General features: G+C 36.9%; 1 long non-coding RNA gene across 1 annotated transcript in view; it reads left to right on the top strand.

Annotated features, from left to right (window-relative positions):
- LOC118766902 overlaps positions 1-5,000 on the top strand; it is a 24,613-nt gene that overhangs the window by 19,399 nt on the left and 214 nt on the right. The gene's annotated exons all lie outside the window — the stretch shown is intronic.

Genomic DNA, 5,000 nt, shown 5'->3' with positions numbered 1-5,000 from the left:
GCTTTACTAAGTGTATCTTTACCTTCCTACCTCTGCTTATCTTAGCGTCTCCCTTCCTCCCTCTTTATTGTTCTCTCCCTTCTCCCCACTTCCTCCTTGTCTCTCTCCCTGGCTCTTTTTTATTCTGACTATTTCTCTGCCTCTCTCTCTCTCTCTCTTTCTGTCTTTCTCTATGTCTTTCTGCCCCTCTCGCTCTCTGTTTTTCTCTCTTTCTCTATGACTGTCTGCCTCTCTCTCTGTCTCTCTCTGTATCTCTCTTTAACTGTTCACTAGTTTATTTCAACTCTTCCTGGTTGGGGTTATTTTGCATTATCTATCATCCCAAAACAATTGACGATAATCCCTTGGTCTATAGCTGTGTGCTTGCGTAGATATAGTTGTGTGTGTCTCCGTGTATGCGTGTCGTGTGGTGTGCATTTGTTTCACACTCCAGCTTACTGGGTTCAAATCGCGCCTGATACAGTTGGTTTTTCTTCTTTCCTTTTGATTAAATAGTCTAAGAGACAAAGGCAGTATATGGGCGGAAAGTTGCCGTGTCAAATGTCTAAACATGTTATGCTATTTGAGCACTATTTGAAATACAGTCTACTGTCAACAGCAAAAACATGATTCCATTTGGATGACCATGTGTAATGACCAAGTGGTCATATGACACATATATATTATATATATAGATATATATATTATATATATATATATATATATATATCTATATATATATATATATATATATATATATCTATATATTATAATATAACCATATATAATATATATATATATATATATCTTCTTTATCTGGGCTCAGCATCAAAATTTTATTCAAATGTATCGACCCCAGTGCATTTTTTTAAAGCCTGGTAATTACTCTATCGGTCACTTTTGCCGAGCCGGTCGGTTACGGGGATATAAACACACCAACGTCGGTTGTTAAGCAATGGTGGGAGGACAAACAGACACAAAGACACGCACACACACACTCACACACACACACACACAACACACACACACACACACACATGTATATACAAACACACACACACACACACATATTTACACATTTATACGCGGCTATAGTAGAAGAGGAAACTTGTCCAAGGTGCGACGCAGTGGGACCGAACCCGGAACCATGTGGCTAGCAAGCTAGCTTCTTACCACACATATACTTACAAGTATCTGTGTATGCATATATGTATGTGTGCGCGTATGAGTGTATATCTATCTATCTATCTATCTATCTATCTATCTATCTATCTATCTATCTATCTATCTATCTATCTATCTATCTATCTATATATCTATCTATCTATCTATAAAACTTCTTTCAATCAATGTACTGCGGCCATTCTGGAGCACTGCTCTGAAGAATTTTAGTCGAATAAATCGAACTCAGTTACGTCTTTTCAAAATCATAGTATTTATTCTATTGCCGAACCGCTAAGTTACGGATCGTAAAAAACATCGACACCAGTTGTCAAGCAGTGTTTGGGGACAAACACAGACACAATGTTATATATATTTGACAGGCTTCTTTCGGTTTCCATCTACCAAAAACACTCACGAGGCTTTAGTTGGTCAGAAATTGTAGTTGCAGACACTAGCCCAAAGTGTCACGCTATGGGGCTGAACATGGGAGTCATGTGATTGGAAGGAAAACTTCGTACCACATTGCCACCCCTTCGCCTATACTCTTTACTCATTTACTCTTTTAGATGTTTCAGTCATTTGACTGCGGCCATGCTGGAGCACCACCTTTAGTCGAGCAAATCGACCCCGGGACTTATTCTTTGTAAGCCCAGTACTTATTTTATCGGTCTCTTTTGCCGAACCGCTAAGTAACGGGGGCGTAAACACACCAGCATCGGTTGTCAAGCAATGCTAGGGGGACAAACACAGACACACAAACACATACACAGACATACATATATATATATATATACATATATACGACAGGCTTCTTTCAGTTTCCGTCTACCAAATCCACTCACAAGGCATTGGTCAGCCCGGGGCTATAGCAGAAGACACTTGCCGAAGATGCCACGCAGTGGGATTGAACCCGGAACCATGTGGTTGGTTAGCAAGCTACTTACCACACAGCCACTCCTGCGCCTATGTACAAATATTTATAAACTAATTCTTTCTTCTTGTTTGTTTTGGTCTGTCTCGAAGCAGACACATAAAACTATAAATAATAACATGTAAACATTGGATTTAAAAGCTTCTTTGATGACTGCTTTATATTTTGGAACCGAAATAAGGAGGACATTACAAAAATTTCTTAAATTAATAAATAGCATAGATGTCTCAATCCAGTTCACTACGGAAATGAAAGAAAAGAAACTCCTCTTTCTGGACATCCTGATAGTTAAAGAAAATAAGACGGTTACAACTAACCTCTACTACAAGAACACAGATACACGCCAATATTTAGATTTTAGCTCTTACCACACTTCCCATACAAAAAGGAACATACCGTTTAATATAGCAAGGCGTATATGCTCAATTGTCACAGATACTGTTAGACGAGAGAAACGACTGGAAGAACTTATATTCCTTCAAAAACAAAAATATCCCAACAAGTTAATTCAATATGCCATAACAAAAGCAAAAGAAATCCCTATCTCTACCATACGGAGAAAAACTCAGGCTAAGTGTAAAAATAAAAATACAAATATTCCGTTTGCAGTTACCCACAATCCTATAAACCACAACATTCTGCACTCAACCAAACGGTACTCCCAATTCTATATCAATCACCAAATCTCCAACGAATAATTAAAAAAACATCTCAAATTATCAACAGTCGAAGGCAACCACCTAACCTCAAGAGACTCCTAACAAAGGCGGGATTCACATTTGAAAAAGAAACGATGCAAGTAACCAGCTGTGGAGATACCGGTTATGGGACATGCGAGTAAATTGAGCAAGGAACAACTAAATATGTCTCCAGCTAGCGTATTTATATGGATCCTACTAAGTAGTCTTCAAATAAGTAATACCTTAGAAATAATTTAGTATATAAAGGTACACTTACATCTAACCCAGGCCTGCGAAAGACTGGAGAGGTAACTGGAGAGGACATGAAATGTGAAACCAGGCTGGATTAGTTTGTGCGCAACTCCATTGTTTCCCGAGACAAAAGGATGCCAACAAGCAACAAGAACAACAAAATATATATATATATATATATATATATATATACACATGCTACAGACACACACACACACACACACAAACACACAAACACACACATGTACGTAAATTAGATAAAGTAAATTACTTAAAGGTGCTACTGCATTTATATTCTGACTTACCCCACAATCATCTTCAATCCGTTAAGAATAAATGTAGAGCACTTAACACCTCACCAGCTAAATTTGTTTGGGATCTTAAAGCGAAAAATATTTATCATTCCATATCGCAGTTCCTGCAAATTGTTATATAGCGGCACTAGAGATCCTTAAATGCGATTCTAATCTAATTTTTGAATGTTATGAATTATTGATCCGGTGTTCCCACCGATTCAATAAGACAATTTCGATTAGCTAACTTCATTGAATTAAATAATGTTATGGATAGCATCCTTATTCTTTTTTTAATTTGAGCTTTATTACTTTTGAATCTACATTATGTTTTCTACTTCTTGTTCCTGCTCGTTTAATAATTTCTCACATAACTAATATTTTTATTTTGTATAATTACATGTGATCTAAGTCTCTCTGAAAATAATCATAAATTATATCTGGTACCTTTATTTTAGCATATCGATCTTACCTTTCTTTTTTATGGTTCAATTACTCACGGTAGTTTTTCTTTATATTTTTATCACCCTATTAAAAGCACCATTCTCAGAATATATAGTATTAAACTGCAGCCTCTTTGAATATTTTCCCTTGTTTTCATATCATCTTATCTTTCCATCTTTAGTATATATACAATAAACTAGTCGGTTGCTAGCCTGTCATTGTTTTGTACCCGCTACCCATTTACAATAGATTTTAACATAGGGAAACTGTCGCGATGATATTACACTTGAATTACATTTTGATGACGTGACATTCTACCGTCTATAATTCATCACTTTGTTGTCCATACCCATCTCTTTTATTATGTCTAATAGACTCAGTTTTGCTATGCAAGCCAGTATCTAGCTCGGTATTACCTTTGTAAGTTAGTTTAAATATTTGATTAGAGGACTTTCATTTAATATCGCATGGATTTACATAATCAGTATGCATTAGCCATCATGTTGATTGAATTAAAAAAAAATCTACTTATTATTGTAACGATCCTTACGGATTTAAAACATGTAATACTATCTTCTTCATTTCTTTGGTTAATTTCATACTTTACGATGAATGAATGTACCAACCACGTAACCGGTATTTTCCCCGGGATTTACAGGTTGTATGGAATACTATTTGGATTAACGGAATAATTTTTCTGATTTTCAGTGTTGAATTTGTATTCACCTAGACTTCCTGAGATATTATTTCCTAAACATATATGTACGTACATGTGTGTGTTTGTGTGTGTGTGGTGGTGTGTGTGTGTGTTGTGGGGTGGGTGTTTGTGCATGTATGTATATATATATAATATATATATATATATATATATATATATATATATGTATTGTATATATTGTTGTTCTTGTTGGCACCTTTTGTCTCGGGAGACAATGGAGTTGCGCACCAAACTAATCCAGCCTGGTTTTACATTTCATGTCCTCTCCAGTTACCTCTCCAGTCTTGCGCAGGCCTGGGTTAGATGTAAGAAAATTTTGGGTAGCCCAATCGTCAGCATTCCTCTCTCGACCTTGCTGACGAAGTCTAAAGGGGTGCAGAGCATTACGTTTGGCATCAGCTTGGTTGCAGGAGCTACCGGAAGAGTGTCGAGTCGAACACCAAACCGCCTACGGGGCTCCACACGGGATTTCTTTGAAGGTTGTCTCCTTTCCGTAACCCTGGATAGGGGCCCAAACAGGGTACTGTCAGCCTAAATAT

This window comes from Octopus sinensis, linkage group LG18, assembly GCF_006345805.1.
Source record: "Octopus sinensis linkage group LG18, ASM634580v1, whole genome shotgun sequence".
Taxonomy (NCBI): Eukaryota; Metazoa; Mollusca; class Cephalopoda; order Octopoda; family Octopodidae; genus Octopus; species Octopus sinensis.
Note: the sequence above shows the minus strand (reverse complement) of the source record. Positions and strands in the feature narration are given on the sequence as shown.